Below are 21,291 nucleotides of genomic sequence, written 5' to 3'. Positions count from 1 at the left end.
ACCTTAAGCTACAGCCTGTCCTCCAGCTGACTCTCTTAGGAAGACAAAATGGTTGCCCAGCATTCCGCCTTATATAGGCTGACCCTCAGTGGTCCAGAAGGGACCAGAAGGTTCTGGAATGCCCCATACTAGTCTATGGGCAAGTTCTGGGTTTGGCAGTTAGGGCAGTTGGAAGCCACCATTTTGTGGTTCCAACTTTTCCTGTCAGAACAGGCCTCTGGGCCTGAGGTGAAAAACTATGAGGGGGGGAAAGAACACCTATCCCCTTGACCAACACCTAGAAAAAGCTAGTGGACACAAAAATTATTAAGGGTATGAGGGGCAGAAAGGGGACAAAATAAATAATAAATTGGAGGGACTATGTAAAAAAAACAGACAGGTCTAACACGCGTCCCCCCCAGCTGAAAGTGGGGAGAACTACCCAACCCCTTGGGAGTCCTCATCACTAAGGCGGAAATACCTGGAGAGACCGTCTGCATTGGCGTGGTCCACTCCAGGCCGATGTTCCACCCGGAAGTCCATTCCCTGTAGGGAGATGGACCACCTCAACAGCTTGGGATTTTCCCCCTTCATTTGCATCAGCCAACGAAGGGGTCGGTGGTCAGTCTGAACCAGCAAGTGCGAGCCAAACAGGTATGGCCGCAGCTTCTTCAGAGCCCACACCACCGCAAAAGCTTCCCTCTCAATTGCACTCCACTTCTGTTCCCGGGGAAGTAGTCTTCTGGATAAGAAGATCACAGGCTGATCCAGGCCCTCTTCATTTAGTTGCGATAACACTGCCCCAATGCCATGTTCTGATGCATCTGTCTGGACAATGAACTCCTTGGAGAAGTCTGGGGCCCTCAGGACCGGTGCTACACACATTGCCTGCTTCAACTTTTCAAAGGCTTGCTGACAAGCCTTCGTCCAAACTACCCGTCGAGGTTGTTTCTTTGAGGTGAGCTCCTTGAGGGGCGCTACTATAGTGCCATACCCCTTCACAAAGCGACGGTAGTAGCCTGTGAGGCCCAGGAAAGCTCGGACCTCAGTCTGTGTCTTCGGGGGTTCCCAGGCCATGATTGCCTCAATCTTTGCCTGCAGGGGCTGCACTGACCCCCTACCCACCAAGTGTCCAAGGTACACAACCGACCCTTGCCCAATCTAACATTTGCTGGCTTTGATGGTCAATCCAGCTTGTTTCAGGGCCTGGAGAACTGCTTGCAAATGTTGCAAATGGTCCTCCCAACTGCTACTGAAGACAGCAATGTCATCCAGGTAGGCAGCAGAGAAACTCTCCATTCCAGAGAGGACCTGATTCACCAGCCGCTGAAATGTGGCAGGGGCATTTTTTAGCCCAAAGGGCATCACACAAAATTGGAAGTGTCCCTCAGGCGTGGAGAAGGCTGACCTTTCCTTTGCTCCATCTGTCAAGGAGATCTGCCAGTACCCTGAAGTGAGGTCAAAGGTACTTAGGTATTGGGCAGCTCCTAGCCGGTCAATTAACTCATCCGCCCTAGGGATCGGATGAGCATCAGTCTTTGTAACTGAGTTCAGTCCTCGGTAATCCACACAGAACCTCAGTTCTGGTGTGGTGCCTGGTGGGGCGGCTTTTGGCACTAGCACCACCGGACTGGACCAAGGGCTGTTGGAAGGTTCTATCACTCCTAGCTCTAGCATCTTGGCAACCTCTCCATGGATGCTAGCCTTCACCTTGTCTGACAGCCTGTGGGTCTTTGACTTCACTGGGGGGCTGTCTCCTGTGTCCACATCATGGGTACACAGGTGGGTTTTTCCCGGGACAAGGGAGAACAACGAAGAGTACTGCTCCAATACCTGGCGGCAATCCTCTCATTGCTCAGGAGTTAGAGATGGGGAGAGAATCACTCCCTCCACCGACCCATCCTTCTCTTGGGATGAAAAGAGATCAGGGAGAGGCTCACTTTCTGCTTCCTCGGCACCATCCGTCACCATCATCAGGATGACCTCTGGCCTCTCATGGTGGGGTTTGAGGCGATTGGCATGCAGCACCCGTAGGGGCTGTCGCGGGGTCTTGAGATCCACCAAGTAAGTGGCCTTACCCTTCTTTTCCAACACCTCAAATGGGCCTGTCCAACGATCTTGAAGGGCACTTAGCTCTCCAGGTTCCATCACCCACACTTTTTGGCCAGGCTCCAACTCCACCGGGTGAGCATTTTGGTCGTACCATTCCTTCATTACTGCCTGGCTGGCCTCCAAGTTATCAGAAGCCTGCTTCCACAACTTGGCCATCTGGCTCCTAAAGGCCAGCATGTAGCTCACCACATCCTGAGGAGGCTTCCTGGGAGACTTTTCCCATCCATCCTTCACCAGGCTGAGAGGTCCACGCACAGGGTGCCCGTACAACAGTTCAAAAGGGCTGAAGCCCACTCCCTTCTGCGGCACCTCTCTGTAGGAGAACAGCAAGTAAGGCAGGAGGACGTCCCATTTCCTTCGTAGGCTCTCAGGCAGACTTCTTATCATGCCCTTCAGGGTCTTATTGAACCTCTCTACCAATCCATTCGACTGGGGGTGATAAGGAGTGGTGAACCGGTAAGTCACTCCACACTCCTTCCACATCGTCCGCATGTAAGCTGACAGAAAGTTGGTCCCCCTGTCGGACACAACTTCTTTGGGGAATCCTACTTGGGTAAAGATTCCCATCAGGGCCCTAGCCACCACAGGTGCAGTAACAGTCCTCAGAGGAATGGCCTCTGGATAACGTGTGGCATGATCCACCAGAACCAGGATAAACCTGTGACCAGCTGTTGTTGGTGGATCCAATGGCCATACAATGTCGATGCCCACCCTTTCAAAGGGGGTGCTAACGACTGGAAGTGGTTCCAGGGGAGCTTTCAGCTTCACTCCTGTTTTCCCACTGGCCTGGCAGGATACACATGTCCGACAGTAAGTGTTGGACGCCACTTTCATCTGAGGCCAGTAAAAGTGGAGGACAAGCCGAGCAAAGGTCTTGTCCTGGCCTAAGTGTCCTGCCAAGGGTATTGCATGAGCTAATTCCAGCAGAAAGGCTCGGTATTGCTGCGGGACCACCAAGGCCCTTGATGAGCCAGGTAGGGGTACCTTGGGTTCACTGTAGAGGAGTCCATCCTCCCAGTGAATATGGTGGTGTCCCGTAGCATCACCTGCTGCCTGGGCTTCAGCCTGACGCCTCAGTCCCTCAAGGGTAGGGCACTCCCTCTGCCCCTTACAGAATTCCTCTCTGGTAGGTCCTCCCTCCACATGCCACTCAGCAGGAATGGGTAAATCCTCCAGAGAGTCTACTTCCCCCTCCATGGACTCCTGGCCCACCACCGCAGGTGGCCGATCTGTCACATGGGGTGTGGAAGCCGAAGCAGGCTCTTCCTGTCTCCGGGTCTGTCCCTTTTTGGCAGCGGGTTGGGCCATTGTTCCAGGCTCCAACCCAGGCGAACTCCCTCTCCGGGCAGTCGCAGACCTTGTGCTCACACAGGCCCAGTCAGGTGTACCCAGCATCGCAGAGTGCGTCCGGTATTCCACCTCTCTCCAAGTGTTGTGCTCCATATCATTCCCCAGCAGACAATCAACTGGCACGGCAGGGCTTACGGCAACTCGAAGTGAACCTGCAACCCCTTCCCACTCAAAGGGAACCTCAGCCACTGGATAATGGCCCATTCTGCCGTCAGCCATCGCGGCGGGGTGGAGTACATTAGGAACCACCTGCTCTGGAGACACCAGTTGACTTCTCACCATAGTCATACTGGCTCCTGTATCTCTCAGAGCCTCCCCTCTCTGGCCATTGATGGTGACCCATTGCCCATACTTTGTAGTATTTGGGGGCACCTGGATCTTTGGAACCATCTCCCGCTCTCCCAGGGACACTAAGGTGACACCCGCCCACTCACCCCCCTTATCTAAGGGCAACTCCTCCCCGAGCGCTACACTAGCTACTCCCAGTGACTTTCCTCCGGTGGGAGGGGGTGGTCTCTTTGGGCATCTGACATCTCCCTTATAATGTCCAACACCACCACACTCAAAACAGTGGAGAACCCTTGGCTGCTGGCTTTGGCCAGGATTAGGGTTTCTGGGCGGGATTGCCTTAGGGGTGAAACCTGTTCCCTTCCCTTGGAAACTGTTTTGGGGACCTTTAGAGAACTCCCTCTTTTTGTCTCCCCCCTCCTTCTTCTGAGGGGCGCCCTGTCCGGCCTTTTGGGAATCCCCTCCAGTCCCCTTTGAGGACACCCGGGTACTTGCCCAGATGTCCGCCTCCTCTGCAAGCTTCCGGGGATTGGTCAGCTTGCTGTCCACCAGGTGTTGGCGCAGCTCGGGAAAACATTTCTCGAGGAGGTGCTCTTTCAAAAATAGATCATACAACCCCTCATAGTCCTTCACCTCGCTGCCCTTGACCCAGCCCTCTAATGCCTTACGTGCGTAGTCAAGGAAGTCCACCCAGTTCTGGGTGCTTAACTTGTGGCTCCCCCTGAACTTCTGGCGATACCTTTCCGGGGTAAGCCCAAACTTCTTTACTAATGCTAGCTTCATGATGGGGTAGTTGGTTTGTTCCCCTGGTTCCAGGGCCAGCAAGGTGTCCCGACCAGTAGGAGGCATGTACCTATATAAACCACCCCCCCAGTGCTTCTCCTGCACCCCATGGGCTCTTAAGGAGACCTCATAGGCAGCCAACCACTTGGCTATGTCATCTCCCTGACTAAAGCTAGCGATAAGGTCTTTTGGCAAATAGGGTCTGGACTCCCTGGCTGTCTCTTTGGATTCGCTGCCACCACTTATTACAGGAGAAGGCCCCCGTTGCAGGGCCTGGAGTTCCAACTCTTTCAACCTGAACTCATGAACCATCCTCTTCTCTTCCTTCTCCTGCTCCAGCTTAGCCAACTCCCATTTTAATTGCCTCTTTTCCCTCCTGTCAGCGAGCTCTGCTTCGGTTAAGCTTCCCCCGGAGACACTACTGCCTTTCCTGGAGTAGGACCCTGGTCCTGGGAGTAGGTTTTCCCCCTCCGGGTGGAATAATCCATTTATCTCCACAACTGGGTCCCGGTCTGCCCCTTCATCCTCCTCCTTCCCTTCTTTGTGTGCCTCCACCCAAGCCCTTAGACTGGTCTGGAGTTCCCCCTTCTTGGCACCATGCTTAAAAAATACCCCCATTTTCTGGCAGAAATCTTTCAGCTGAGCCACAGAATAGGTATCTAGGTTTTCTAATGCAAACTCCATTTTGAAATAAGCAAAACCAGATTATACACACCAGGAAATAAGAGTTGCAAGGGCAACCTAAAGCTACCTCCACCCACCACCAGGAACAAATTTGGAAAAACAAAAGGACAAATTAGGAGGGCCGCTAGGAGAAAACTCCTGGTGTAGGCTTAGTGTATTACGTTCAATTACTACTGAGTAGCTGCAACCACAGTCAGGATCCCACCGCTAGACACCAATCTGTTGGAACCTGGGATGTCAGGTCACCTAGGGTAGCCTGGCCTAGGGTAAGACATGCAATTCTAGAGGCACAAGTGTGAAGGTTGCAGACCACCCAGCAGTAAATCCACGCAATAACACTGAAAAAGGACACTACACCACTTTGTTGGAAAAATATGTACTGGTTTATAAAAATAAGATACTCTGCTCTTTGGTTTCAAAATTTACAATTTAGGCACTTCAGTTTATCATGGAGCATTAACTACACTTTTAAGTTCTAAAACATCAACAACCAGCATTTACAATACATTACATTTAGTCAGTCCTCTTAACCAAATCTGGCAGGTAACTCTTATACTTCAATAGCTCACTTATGCATTTACTGTACTCTGCTTTACTCTATAGCATCTCTCATTACAGCATTACTTTAAAAGAGACAATATCAGCACTTTATGTTAGATCAGGTAAGCAATTTCTTTTACATAGATGACTCTACAATTCCCCTTCTTAGCCTGTTAAAGAAGAATTGGTTATAACCACTTAAATCAGCTTTCAATAAAACTCTGTCAGGGATTCCTCATGGACGCGGGGGCCAGAGTCTCAAACTATGACACCAGTTAATCCTATGGAAGTCACTCCCCCACGTGTTTACCTCCTTACTTGTAACTGTTGATGCTGGAATCGTCCTGCGCCAGAAGTAATGGGGAAAAACAGCCGATATGGCCAAGTTATCAAGAGTGGCAAGGGCTTTCTCCCGCTTTACAGAACTCCCCTGCTCTCCCTCCCCACTCGGGCCAGCTCCTCTGCTTAGCACTCGAGCGGAAGGTAGGCCGATTTCACCATGCCCCCCAGGCCGCCACCGGGCCCCTCAGCTTCCCCCTCCCTGCCCGGCCAGCTCCTCCGTGTGGCGCGCGAGCAGGGGGAGAAGGCGGGACACTCACTCTGGCTGCTGAGGCAGCCGGCGCTCCTCTGTGTTGCTCGGCGGGGGCACTACTCTCGCGGACATGCGCGGTAGCGCTCGCGTTGATGCTGCCTCACACAGCGCCTGCTCCCAGGAAGGACGCTGTCTACCCGGGCCTGCTCGGTCCTAGGCCCCTCCTGAGGGGATGGCTGCGACGCTTTGGGCATGCGCGAAGGCGCCTTCACTTTCCCTTGACAACCGGAGCTTGACAGGAAACGCGTCTGAAGTGCGGTAGGCGCCCCCGGGGTCCCGCTCACGAAGGGAAGCCTCGCAAGGCTTCTCCGGCTCAGTGGATCCCGGGGAGGGACTGACACGGAGCGCGAACAGTGCCCCAGGGGTCCCGCTCACAGCCAAGGCGGCGCTGCCTCAAGGAAACCGGCACTGCTCACCCCTCGTCAGTTCCCAGGGAAATTAGGGGATCAGCTGACTGCACGTCCGGCCAGGTTCTTCTGGGACACAGGGGCACAAGCCTTCCCCCACACCCAGGAAGGTAGGAACAGCGCTGGCTCTCTTCTTACTTCAGCTCCCACTTCCTAGCCCTACAAAGTCCTTTTACCTCTCAACACTGAATGGAGGCTGGTATCAAGGGATGAGGGTTATTCCTTCAGAGTTCCTTCCACTGGGCAGAGGACTGCGCTCCACAGCGCCACAGTCTCCTTTTCCTGTTCACACCCCACTATCCTTAAGTTAGGGGCTAGTCAGGCGCCCAGGGTCTTCAGCCATTCAAAGCAGCAGGGATAGGTCAAATAACCCAAGGGAGGACGGGTGGTGAATCAATAGGGTCAAACCTCTGACTAGCCTACCCCCACCTTAAGCTACAGCCTGTCCTCCAGCTGACTCTCTTAGGAAGACAAAATGGTTGCCCAGCATTCCGCCTTATATAGGCTGACCCTCAGTGGTCCAGAAGGGACCAGAAGGTTCTGGAATGCCCCATACTAGTTTATGGGCAAGTTCTGGGTTTGGCAGTTAGGGCAGTTGGAAGCCACCATTTTGTGGTTCCAACTTTTCCTGTCAGAACAGGCCTCTGGGCCTGAGGTGAAAAACTATGAGGGGGGGAAAGAACACCTATCCCCTTGACCAACACCTAGAAAAAGCTAGTGGACACAAAAATTATTAAGGGTATGAGGGGCAGAAAGGGGACAAAATAAATAATAAATTGGAGGGACTACGCAAAAAAACCAGACAGGTCTAACACCCACTTTCACCTCTTTGCCCTACCCTGGAACCGCTGGCAGCCTGGATCCGAAAGGATCCTATGTTGCGAGGTTTGCGATGGTCCCATCCCTAGAAGACCGCATCTCGCTTTATGCGGATGACATTTTTCTCTATTTGGCTTCCCCCAATAACTCCCTGATAGTAGTATTGGATATCCTAGCTGTGTTTGGCAGATTCTCTGGTTTTACGGTCAACTGGAGTAAGTCCCTATTGTTCGCTCTCCTGGGGGATCCACCAATCCCCCCCCAATGGACTGCCCAATACAGATTAACACTATGGGCTTTAAGTATTTGGGAATTTTTATCTCTCTTGATCCTACAATCTGTTACGCCCAAAACCTTCTTCCACCCCTGCGTAAGCCTAAAACAGACATTGCCCTCTCGCTCCTGGGCAGAGTCACTCTATTCAAAATTATGTCCTTACCTAGGTTCCTCTACATATTGTAGAACACTCCAGACCCTGTACCGACACACTACTTTAAAGAAGTTGAAGGCCTCCAGAGAGACTTGTTGTTGGACGGCAAACCTTGGAACGCCATAAATAAGTTGACACTACACTGGTACGACGGGGGCATTAGCCTCCCAGACATTATAAAATATTACTGGGCTGCACATTTAGGGGCCATCATTCATGGAACATGCGGCCGTATTGATGACCCCAGCTATGCCATGGATAGATGGCTCCTTCCTGGAGGCAACTATACCAGGGGATTATATTCACGACCCAAAAGGAACACCTTGATGAGCCCCACCAACCATGCAGTCCGCATTTGTCATGACACCACTATTTCTTTCGGATGGGGACAGAAATTGACCCTAGCCACCCCGCTTTGGGATTATGAGAAGCAGGGCAACCTATGGAAGTCTAAAGGGTTCGATAGGTGGGACCTTTTCGGCATTTCCAACATTAAAGAGATTTGGGGAGATGAAGGGGTCAAATCCTTCCCCACACTAAAGACGGAATACGAGCTGGCAGGCACCAAATGTTTCCGATATGCACAGATCTTACATTCACTCCAGTCTCATCTTCCTAAGGGGACCCCACTTCCCGAAGCCTCACCCTTAGAGGACAGAATTTTAGATGGTCACCTACCCCAAAAATATCTCCTTAATATACAAGAAACTAATTAATAACATGGCGTATCCCTTCCAATCACTGCGGGAGAAATGGAGGCGAGATGGGTTTGAATTAGATGACGAGGACTGGCAAGAGGCAGTGTCCTCCCCTAGAGTGGTTGCCATCCCAGCGCTCCTTAGATTAGTGCAGCTTAAAATCCTCCATAGAATATATATCACTGGGTCCCGTCTGGTACATATGGAAGATTCGATAATGGAGAATGTAAGCGGCGCTGTGGTCATATGGGGACAAACATGCATATCATCTGGGAGTGCAAATATATCAGCTCCTACTGGAGCAAGGTCCATGACATAATCAACGTGGTGTTACATGTCAATCTTCGCCCAGAAATGCGTAGGTGCCTCTTGAATATATGGGAACCCACGGACCTGAACACTCATCAGACTCAGAGGACTACACTAGGGTTCATGCTTGCTAAAAGAAATATTGCACAATTATGGGGAGCAGCCCAATCACCCACACTTGAAGCCTGGGAAAGAGACCTTGACTGGTGATTGTATAGAGAGAACGGTGTACGCGGCCAGGGGAAGTCCCTAAAAGTGGTCCTGTATATGGAGTCCTTGAAATACATACCTTGGAGAGATTTGTGTGCCACCCGCTGTGCTGAACAAGATGACCCCCGACACCGTAGCATTCCCCTCCTATGCAAAGTGCTGATACTACAAGTCTCCTCCTGTGCCTCTCTACAATGTATAATTTGAATGATACCTCTGTGTTGTTTATTGCAACCGATGTCTCTTTAGTAAAAATATTCATAAAAAAAAAGATTTCATAGGGAGTACTTCAGACTGCAAATAAAGTAGCTGTGTTGAAACATGCAAAGTTATTGCATCTATACACCTTTTTAGAGGTAGGCAGGAACTGGAAAATTAGGTGAATTGCTTATTATGTTGTGTATTTTAGCCTTGTTACATTAATCACTAATAATGAAGGCATTGTAGGTAAGTTAGTACAAACTGTTTAAGGGGAAGTCGAGGTAGAGAACTCCCTTTCTGTCAGTCATTCCTCTGCTTGTTCAATATCATTGTCTTGTGTTCCCACAGCATATTCCGTGTTTAAGAATGTGGGACAATTCTTACTTCCAGACAAATGACCCAGGTTTATCCTTTCCCTTATATTTATTTATATGTAGGATTAAGAAACCTAGATGGATGACCACCCCAGTCTCTAACAGACATCAGACAGTATTATTTAAATGAACTTGATTTATTTTTGTATATGTTGTACCATAGTGAGACTCTGAGACCTCTGTATGATAAACTATTGGGAAAACTAAAGGTGTTTACATAAAACATTGTTAATAATAATTGTATGTTCAATATTATGGTAAATTAATTTTATATATTTATTTTAAATGTAGAAAACAAGAAAAAATGTGAAAGTGCTATTAACTTAATTGTAAATTAAATATTTAATTAATCTAAATATATTAAATTAAATGTAAAATATTTTTGGGAAGTATAAAGTAATGAATATATTCCTGCCTAAGGATCTGAAATATTTTATATTACTTCAATCATTATTAAAATTGTTTTTTAGAATTAATTAAAAGTAATGTAATTATATTTTGATATAAAAATTATTTTACATTATGTTTGAATTCAATAAATGTTGATGAACATTGCATAGTTAAATAATAAACATGCATCATGTTTACATTTGTATTAACAATACATTAAATTTATATATATGTGTTCAACTATTTATAATCATTTCCTTAAATTAAACATTATTTCCTACTCATTTTTATTGAACGTCCCTACCAACATTGTTTTTTATAGTATGGTGTTATAGTATGTTATACCATGTGTGGTGCTGGACATGCTACGACTTTGGCAGTAGTAACTTACACTCCTAAATTTGACTCAACTCCATTTTCAGGGAGTGGAGAAATGTAAATTACACTTTTTGAGTAATTTACTCTCACCTTTTGTGAATAGCAACAAGTACTACAAATCGCAAAAATATATAAATTACTCAAAAGTGTAACTTACCTTTCCAAATAGTCGCACACATTTTGTAGAACATTTGTTCTACTAATATAGTACTATAAAACACTACACACCAAACTATAAAATGCAATGCAATTTGTGAATAGCTCACCAATGTTTATTTCTTTTCCAGTAGTATCTTCAAAGGATTTTAATTCATTTTCCTCCAAAGCTTCCTCTGCAGATGCACCACCAAAAGTAACAGCTTTCTTGCCAATCTCTGTAAACAGATATTGTGACATCTCTCTTCTCTAAAATGACACTCTTGCTCTCACTAATAGCAGCTACAGTTTGGTCCTATTCCAACTCAATAGTAACATGCTAATGCTACTAAACTGTCAGAGAATAAATGAGAGGTTGAGTTTTTGTATTTCTGTGAAGCATTAGCAGAGAGCAAGTAAGCTCATACAATGCTTAACAAATGATATGGTTGGTTTCTATATATTTTGTTTTCGACTTTGCAGACTGTGTTGTTCTTACCACTACTATGTCTTTCTCCCTTGTTGCTATGGATCTATGTTCTTTGTTAGAATACTCCCTGTATAGAATGTTGCTACTTGAACTGTTAGTCAGTTGGAGTTGTTGGCTAAAGGATGATGTGTCATTATAAGGAGCTACATTATAGACCCTTCTCCAAGACTACGTTTTCCAGTATTTCATCCTTTGGGTCCACCTCTTTATTTTGGCGACGATTGGAAACTCACCCACCTACATTAAGAGACCCCAACTCAATATCTTTAAATCTTTTCAAATTCATGAGTGATAAGGACCTATACGTATCATATATTTCATCATCCTCCTGGCCAAGCAAAGTTACGCGGATTCTGAAGATGCGCTCATTTATTTGCCTCCCTCTCTGTTGAGCAGCTTGCAGCCTCATCCTCCTCGCCATCAGGTACAGAGCAGCCATTTTGGAAACTGGGACCTCATTGTGGGTGTGTTTATATATGTTTCTGTTGGTCTTCAGCTGTTTCTGATTTGGACTCATTTTTACCACCTGGTTGTGTCCCTTCTTAAATTGCTGATTGCAATTTTGCGAATTTTCAGTAAATCGCTAATTGCGATTTTTCATGCATTTGGATTGCGATTCCTTGTTTGCGATTCTTTACTTGCGAATCGCAAACGGGAAATCGCAATGATTTTCGCAGAATTTTTTTGTCATTCCTTAATTTAGCGAAAATTTACAGATTTTCGCTAAATTAAGGTTCATGCATATTAACACTTCAAATTGTGATCGCAAATGTCATATTTTTGCGATTCGCAATTTTACCGACTTCCTAAATGCTTGATGCATGTGCCTGTAAGTGATTTGCTCAGAATCACACAATGTTTACTCTGAGCTGACACTGAGTCTCGAACCTAGTTCTGGGGTTGCATAGTCAGCAGCTCTGGCTAGGAGGAGGGAAGCAGGCTGAAGCCACATGAAAGCTTGGCTCATTATGGGCTCGAGGTTCCAACGGGACCTCAAGCTGAGTCAGAGACAAGAGTCAGGCTTGAGCCTTGCATGAGCGTTCAGTGGCTTGTTCACCTTTAATCAATCATGCAACCAAAATGTACTTCCAATGTTGTGCTTTTGGCTAGTGATTTTATTTTATTTTGAACATTTTACAGATGTTTGCAATTGTAAGAAATCTCCCTATTCACTCTGCTCTGATGAGTTATCCTTTTTCACTCATTAGAGCCCTTTATTCTGTATGCTGCTGTGATAAACTGAGTTGTTGGTTGATTGGGGTGTGAACTCTGGTCAAGCAATTGCCACAATGCCTTACACGGTGAACCACAAAAAGTAACTAAATTAACCTGTGGTTAACCCTGGGTAGCTTGGTGTAAAAAGCAGTCAGACTTATCTTAAAGGCAATGTGTAAAGTATTTATGCAGCACACAAACAGTAAAAAAGTGAAAACAAGCAGACCAATTTAGGAACATAGAGCAAATTGTAATGAATTATATGACACCAACCAGCCAAATATCAAATCAGGTAGAAACAGAAATATGAATATTTCAAGATCTTAGTGAAAATAGCCCCAAAAAAGCCAAAAGCACAAACTGAGGATATCTGGTCGTGCCAGCAGGAACAAAGTCACAAGTTCAGGCCAACCACGATGGAGTGCCGACAAGCAACAGGTACCCACTTAGGCCCAATGCCTCCACCTTCTGTCCATTGATGATGAAGCACTGCCTATTATATCTTGAGGTTTTGGAGGGCATGGAGGTTTTGGGCTCTTGGTGTTTCCCTTGACATACCCTTATTGATAGCACTCAGTGCATTTAGGGAACAATCTTCCAGTATTCTTGTCTATAAAGCCTTTATTCTGGTGGCCAGATAGGGACATTTTCCCCTGTGAACTGTTGTGGGTGCCTTGAGAGAACTCCTTGGTTTTATTATTATCTCCCCCTTATTTTGTGTGTTGAAATCCTGATCACCCATTTGGGAGGGCCTTCTTAGACACACTGGTGCTCTGCCATAGGTTTGCCTCCTCAGCATGTGCGATCAGCAAGCCTGGGTATTGGCACAGCTCTGTAAGACAAATATTGGGCAGGTGCTTCCTCAGAATTAGGTTGCAAGGTCCAGTAAAATCCTCCACTTTGCTCCCCTCACCCATCCTTTCAGTGCCTTGCTGATATAATATAAGAAATCCACCTCAGGAATTTTTTGGAGGCTTGTGGCTGTTCCTGAATTTCTGGGGGGTCAGCCTAAATTTAGCAAAAGTATGGATTTCATGGGGCATACTTTGTCTGATCCTCTACTTCTAGTGTAAGAAGGGTATCCCTCCCCATGTGGGCATGTATTTCCACAAGCTACCCCCTCCTGAATACCCCTCCACCACAGAGTAAGTCACCAGTCCCTGTGGTATGTAGACTTTCACCCCTCCAGCAGACACTGCCGGTACCCGGCTGCTATCACTGTTAGGTCCTGAAGGTTTTCTTGACTTTAGCTTGAGCTCCTCCATGTTTTTAATATGCTCCAACAATAGTTTTTTTACTCAACTAAGGCTCTCTCTGCCTCAGCCTTCGCATTCTCTGATTAAGGTCTGAACCCTGGTCAAGCAACAGCAACAATTCCTTGAAGGGTGAAACACAAAAAAACACTAAACTAACCTCTGCTTAGCCCTGGGTAGCTTGCATGAAAAGCATTCAGCCTTAACCTAGAGGCAATGTGTAAAGTATTTATGCGGGACACAAACAGCAATAAAGTACAAATACAACACAGGAAAGATCACACAACAATTTAGAAAAATATATTACATTTAAAAAAAACAATTGACAACAAAAATCCAATCAGTAGAACTAGAGTTATGAATTTGTAAAGATCTTAGTGAAAATACTGCCAAAAAGCTCAAAACACCAACTGTGGCTACCTGCTTACGCCGATCAGGGACAAGGTCAAAAGTTCAGGTGAACCGCGATGGAGCGAAGACCGGCTACAGGGACCCAGTTAGGCTGGATGAACAAAGTATCTGGGGTGATAGTACTGGGGAGATAATGTGGCCTAACGGCTAGGGCGGTTGACTTCAAATCTGGGGAACCGCCGGGTTCGAGTCTCAGCACCAACGCTCAACATCCTGTGATTCGGGGCAAATCACTTAATCTCCCTCTGCATTAAAAAAAAATAATAAAAAGTTAATGTTTCCTTGTGCAACGTAAGTGGTGCTCATGTAAAGCGCTCTGATACCCGATACCTTCAGGTCAAGATCGAGCTATACAAAAAGAAAGTACCTGGGGTCCTGATTGTGGAGAGTTGCAAGATTCTGCATCAAGGATGTGTTGCCCAGCCAAGGAGAGGCTTTGGTTCAGAGGTGCTGTGGAGCTGGGATGCGAGATCCCGCATTGTCATTGAGAATCCAGTCGATGAGGGCTTGCAATGCGAAGTCTGGAGTTGAGGATAAGTTGCGCATTCAAGGCAATTCTTCGGTTCTGAGGAGCTGTGAGGTTCATGTGAGAATCCATGGCATCATCATGGATGCTATTGATGAGAGACGTGTGGGCCTGTGCCAGCAAAGCTTTTCACAGTCTGCAGTTCTGATACAGCTGTGGGTCAGTGCAGAGTTCTTTGCATCTGGAGAACCCTTGCAGCAGAGGTAATGCATTGGTTTTGCTTGGGTTTGTGCTGCATAGCAGAGGAGATGGGTCTGTTCTGCTCAGTCCAAAGACAGGCTTGCCGAACATCTTCAGGCCCACTTCCAAGGGTGCAATACTAAGGTGGCAACATTTGACAGGGTGCACTCACAGATGGCAGAGCCCAAGTGCTGGGTTTAAGTTTGTTGGAGCCTTCTGTCCCTGAGGCTCCTTCAGGAGGCCAGTCAACTAGCCCTTGAAGTCACTTTGGAGTCCTGGGTTCAACAGATGCAGGTCCAGTCCTTCGCACACAAGCAAGAGGTCAACAGGTCAGCACAACAGGGCAGAAGTGCATTAGAGCAGTGGTCCCGTGGAGTGGCAATCCTTTCAGCAGCACAATAGTCCATCTTTCAGGCTGAGTATCCACAAGTCCAGAAGTGTACTGAAGAAACGGTGTGTGAGGCCCTACTTTTATACACTTATGCCCTCCTTCTGGAAGGTGTAAGAAGCTTCTAGATAGTGGCTCTGCAGTGCATGGAATTTCCTGACTGCCCTGGACCTAAGCTGGCTGCAGTGACAATGCAAAGGTGATAGGTCCTTTGTGTGAAGGCAGAGCAGCCCCTATTTAGTTACAAGTGGGGATGTATTCAGCTCAACCCCCCATCATGCCAATCCCTCTATTGTGTGAAAGTCTGGTAGGAATTCACAAAGTCTAACTGTCTGTTACGCCCAGTCATGTGGCCCAGGACAGGTTGTAGGCACAAAAAAGCTAAGGGTCTAATGCAGCAAAGGGTTTCACCTATTCTTGTTTTTTTTTTAATAAAATGTTATTAAGCTTTTATCTTTTCAAGCACAATAACACAACGAAAAGATCATCTGAGATATATAAATTTTTTAACCAATAGGATAAAAAGAGTAAACAGAAAACCGCCAATAAAACTAACATCCATATTATCATTACAAATGTGGCTAATATACCTAAAGATTCCATTCCTAAGGGCACAAATATCAGTCGAGTTGAGGACTACTAGTCTTTACTGCTTTTCCTTCCAACTGTGAATAGGTCCCCATATATGTTTCCCAATCTGTCTCCCCCTTTTACCCTTCCTCTCATTAATCCCTTTCTCAAGGTTATATGTGGACAGCAACCTAGGGAGCCATTGTTGAAAGTTTGGAGGTGCTTTGTCCAACCACTCCGAGGCAATACAAATACGCAATACTACCAAAGTCACAAAAAGAAAATATTGTGATGGAAATTGCTTGTCTTCACTATTTATCCCCACTATTATTATAGACGGCATGAGACATATCTTAATTTCTAGAGTTCTGTCAAAGAATGATTCTAACGCACTCCGCAGGGCCTGTAGCTGAGGACAGGATGCAAACATGTGTACTATTTCAGCGTCCGTGCTATCACAGCGTGGGCATCTAGTAACCGTCCCTCCCCCCCATTGTGCTATACTTGCAGGCGTGAATTACAAGAAGTAGATTGTTTTGTACTGATGGGCTTTGGAGTCCTGCAGAACATAAAACGGTCTGACTTAATTCTAGTGAATCTTGAAAGCAATCTTGGTCTATCCCGAGTTTATCTGCCTACTTCTTTCTGTATTTTTCAAGGTCATCGTTTTTCAACGCAGATTGCTCAGCATAGAACCTTCGTATAGTACAGTCTTTACTACCCATAATAACATCTAATATTCTCTTTTTATCAAATCCACAGGGTCCACCCTATTTCCCCCCTAGAAAACTCTGAATTTGGAGATATTTAAAGTAATTCATTTTGCTAATGCCATAACTAATCTGTATATCTGAAAACTGGCGAATTCAATGTGGCCCCAATAGATCACCCAGTTTCTGGATACCACACCTTCCCCATTCTGTCATTATTGTGTCTGCAAAGATTTCCCCCGGAAGGGTTGGATTCCTACATAACTGAGTATAAGAATTCAGCCTCCCCAGTCCACATTTTTTCCGAAATGCTGTCCACTCCTTATAGGCAGCCATCAAAGTTTTAAACCTGGTTCTTTTAAAGTAGCTGTGGTCAGTATATTTTAAAAAGCAGTTCTCCGTCTCCCCACCAATCAATACAGAATACATATCAACTGATCCTGATTTGACTTGCGAATGGCACACTTCCCCACCAATCAATCCACACATGTACTGAAAGGCTGCCGCCCAATAATACATTTTGAAATCGGGAACGGCCCATCCTCCCCTTGACCTAGGTAAGGATATCAACCGTAATGCCCTCCTAGTTTTCCCTTCTGCCCAGATAAATCTATTGACTAAGTGCTCCAATGCTGTAAACCATTTGCCCTCAAATTTAAGTGGGATCGCCCTGAAGAGATGAGTACTTTGGGCAAAAGAATAATTTTCACCACATTAAAACGCCCCACTAGCGATAAATGTAAATTGTGCATTCTGTCCAGATACTTCTTAGATATAGATATTATTGGTTCAATGTTCCTGTCCACAGTTTTAACCAGATCCGCAGAGATGTTAATCCCTAAATAGACAGCAGAGTCGACAACATGTATATCGTTGCACACGGCCCCCTCATTCTTGACTATCTAAGTCTTAGGGCCATTTAGCGCATAGACACGAGACACGGCCAAAGGCGAGAGCTTCTGACTCTACCACGGCTAAAGCGTTTGCAGGGGAGGGAGTCACCAGGGCGATATCGTCTGCGTACATCAAGGTTTTATATTTTAAACTGTGAACCCTATAGGGGGAATACCACCATTTGCCTCCAACCTACGAATTAAGGGACCAATATCAATCACAAAAAGCAGTGGTGAGCATGGGCATCCCTGTCGCGTGCCGCGCTTGATTTGTAATCGAGCTGTGGGGTTTTTATACAAAGTCTGTATTGCTTTAACAAACTCCCCCGATACCACTCCACTTTTAAAGCCACCCATAGGTGGTCCCAGGAGACCCGATCAAATGCCTTTTCTGCGTCCATTAACATGACCGCCATGGGTTCTCCTGAGACTTCGGCGGCATCGAAGAGAGTGATGACCCTGCGGACATGCTGCGTTGTACCTCTCCCAGGGATAAAACCATGCTGAGTGGGATGAACCATCTTGACTATGATTTTACTAAGCCTGAATGCCATGGTTTTAGAGAACATTTTGGCATCAGAGTTCATTAAAGTTATTGGTCTGTAAGACCCTGGCTTTGTAGGCGGTTTCCCTTTTTTCAAAATAATTACTATATAAGCCCCTGCCCAGGAGCCCGGGACGGAGGTACCCAAACCGGCCTGCTGTATTGTTTCCACTAAGTCGGGAGCGATTACCTCCTGGAAGACTTTATAAAATTCAAGGGGAATCTGATCGGGCCCAGCTGCTTTACCCGATGGGAGGCTACTCAGGGCGGTAAAGATCTCTTCAGCAGCCATAGGTGCTTCCAACGCCACCCTATCTCCATCGGTAAATGATGATGTAAAAATATCCCTAAGATACAATTGAATTTCCAAGAGGTCTTTCGGCTGCTTTTCATCATATAGGCTAGCATACGATTGCCTAAATATCTCTCGGATCCCATCCGGGTCGCTAACTGTACCACCCTTTCCATCCGAAATCTCCTTGACCTCCCCAATAGCCGCTTTCTGTCTTGTGCGTACCGCTAGTATATGCCCAACCCAGTCACTAAGCTCATAGCATTGCTCCTTTTTGCCAGAAAAGTAGCAGATGCAATGTTAGCTAGAAGCTCCTGAGCTTCAGACTTTGCCCATGTCATTTTAAGCACTGCCTGATCCAGAGGTGCCCTCAATGCAATTCCTATATTCAATTCCTCCTCTGCATCAGCAACCGCCTGGGACAATTTTTTAGATCTTAATTCCTCTTGTTTCTTTCTATGTAAGCTAAAACTCAGTGTCTCACCTTGTATACCAGCTTTAAACGCATCCCAGGCAACCCCTGAAGAGGTACTACCTCTATTAATGTCCCCAAACCCCACTATCCATTCCTTCATATGCTTCACATAACTTACATCTTTCAACTGCCATCTCTCAAATGTCCATACATGTTCAGGCCTAGTCGCCCTTGCAGTTTCTACTGTGAGAACTATAAGGTTGTGGTCGGAAATGATCTGTGGTAGTTTCCCAATCTGACATCTCGACAAACGTGATTTAAATGTAAAAAAGTAATCAAGCCTGGTACAAGCCTTGAGGAGCTGAGTAGTAAGTCCTACCAAGATCATTGGGCTTTAATCGAGCCCCCACATCTGTTAAAGAGGTTTTCCGAGCCAGGTTAGAAATTGCTCAGAAGGTCCTTTTCTTTCGACCCACATATAGGTCCCCGGTCTCTGTCCACAACCCCCCCATCCCATTTATATTAAAGTCTCCACTCAGGATAACTAGTATAGGCCAGGAGGCTAACTCTAGGTCTAAGAATTCAAATATATCAGAGTCATTCTCAGTAGATCCATACACTGAGCACAGAGTGAACGTTTCACCCTTTATCATGCACTCCAACAGAATCCATTTGCCCATCTGCCCCACTGATCTTCCATCTTTCTCTTGACTATAATATCCCTTCACCTAGAGAGTATGGCAACCCCACTGGTTTTGCCCCCTGGCTAGTATTGCAATCAAGTGGAGCCCCAACTGCTCCATTAAACTCCCCATGGTGCCCTCTATGTGCGTCTCTTGTAAACATAAGAGATCCAACCGCATTGTTCTCAAAATTGCTGAAACCCTTCGTCTTTTAGCCTGCTCATTAAGGCCACATACATTAATTGAAGCGAATCGTATACTCATTAAAACACATTAATCATCTGTCCCAACTAATTACCCTTAACTTCAATACTTAATTTCCATGCCTTCATTTCTGAACTCCCTCTTTCTTTGCATTTTGTTACATTGCTACACCTGTTGTGCCCACCCAAACATCTCAGATATCATGCTGTGCTGTACTTTGCCCCCCGAACCTTCCCAGTAACCCACCCACCCCTCAGAACACTCCCCCGAGATACCCTCCTCCTCCCTTACGGGCAAATAGGTCAGCAATGACCTATGTGTGACAGCTTAATCCCGCAGCTGAGTCACAAACTCCCACCCTTGTGCCCTCCTTATTCATGTTTAAAATTAACATAGCGGTCGAACCCCTCCATTAACCCCCCCCTTCGGCCCCTTTAATTCAGACATGCACACTTAAGCCTTAATCTCCGGGAAGAACATTCGGACTTGCCCCTTGACTATTACTTTGAGCCAGGCTGGATAAATTAAGTAGGCCTCACATCCCAGACCCTGAAAATGAGCAATCAGCTGTCTTAGCTTCCACCTCGTTTCTATGGTGGCATGGCAGAAGTCTGGACGGGCAAAGAATGAACTACCTTCAAATGTTTGTCTAGCATCCAGCCTTGCTTTGTCCATAATTGCCTGCCTCAAAAGGTAGTTGCTGAAGTACACCAGGATCACCCTAGGCCTATCAGCTTGAGTCTCTGTGTGCCCTTTCCGTAGGGTCAAAGGGAATCGGTGTGCTCGCTGCACCTCCTTCTCCCAGTTCCATTAGGCCAAATCGGGGAAAACCCCCTTCAAGAGGGAAATTACAAAGGCCAAGACATCCTCTCCTTCAACCCCTTCTGCAACCCCCAGTAATCTGATGTTGTTCCTTCTCTGCCAGTTCTCGAAATCCTCGAGCTTCAAATGGACATCCTCCACCACCTTCTCTTGTGTCTCTTTAAATGCCTGCCACTTGTTAACCTCGTCTTCTAATCTTCCGGTTCTCTCTTCCACCTTGGTGACTCTTTCTGCCATATCATCATATAGTTTATTCATCTTTTTGAGTGAGCCCAGTATTTTCTTTGTTGCCTGTTTCACTCTCTGACTCTCTGACCCGGCCTCCCCTGCATCTGTTTAAGTGTAGTGTAAACTAGATCCATTGAAGGAGTCTGTGGTTCACTGCACGGATTGTTATGCCCCTCTTGAACAGCTATTGCTCCATCTTCCTGATATAGCTGAGAAGTGGCTGAGTAATCCCATAGAAGCTTCCTAGCAGCATCTGTCTGGGGTGGGCTCACTGTAGACTTAGATTTGGATTTAGACCTGCTTTTATAGAGGCCGTTCCAGTGGGCAACGGGTGCTCTTTGTACTGATGAATTTTCTGCTGAGACTGAGTCACCAGAAACACTGCCATCACTTGAAAGCAAAGAGTCTGTGTCATCATTAAGGGAGAAAAAACAATCCCCTTCTGGTGAGCCAGTAATTGTTTTAGGGTGGCTAGCCCCCTGCATCTGCTTCATAGGTATTACCCCTTTCTCTACGGAGAGTTCTGCAGAGGAGATTAATGCCTGACTGACAAGCTTGATTCTGCCATTATCATTGTTGTCCCCCGTAGCCACCCGAGTAGCATCCACCTCAGGACCCATGGAACTTACGCTCATGTTGTTCATGTTCGTGTTTTTGAGCCCATCACATACTGACCCTTCCACGAGACTTTGCGCATCCTGCGCAACCCGAATGCCTGCCTCATCAGCGTTCCCCTTACTCAGCTCCCCTTGTATATCAGGAGGCCCAGCTTGGAGCTGCAACATTGT

Source organism: Lissotriton helveticus, chromosome 6 (assembly GCF_964261635.1).
Source record: "Lissotriton helveticus chromosome 6, aLisHel1.1, whole genome shotgun sequence".
Lineage (NCBI taxonomy): Eukaryota > Metazoa > Chordata > Amphibia > Caudata > Salamandridae > Lissotriton > Lissotriton helveticus.
This window is presented reverse-complemented; position numbering follows the sequence as displayed.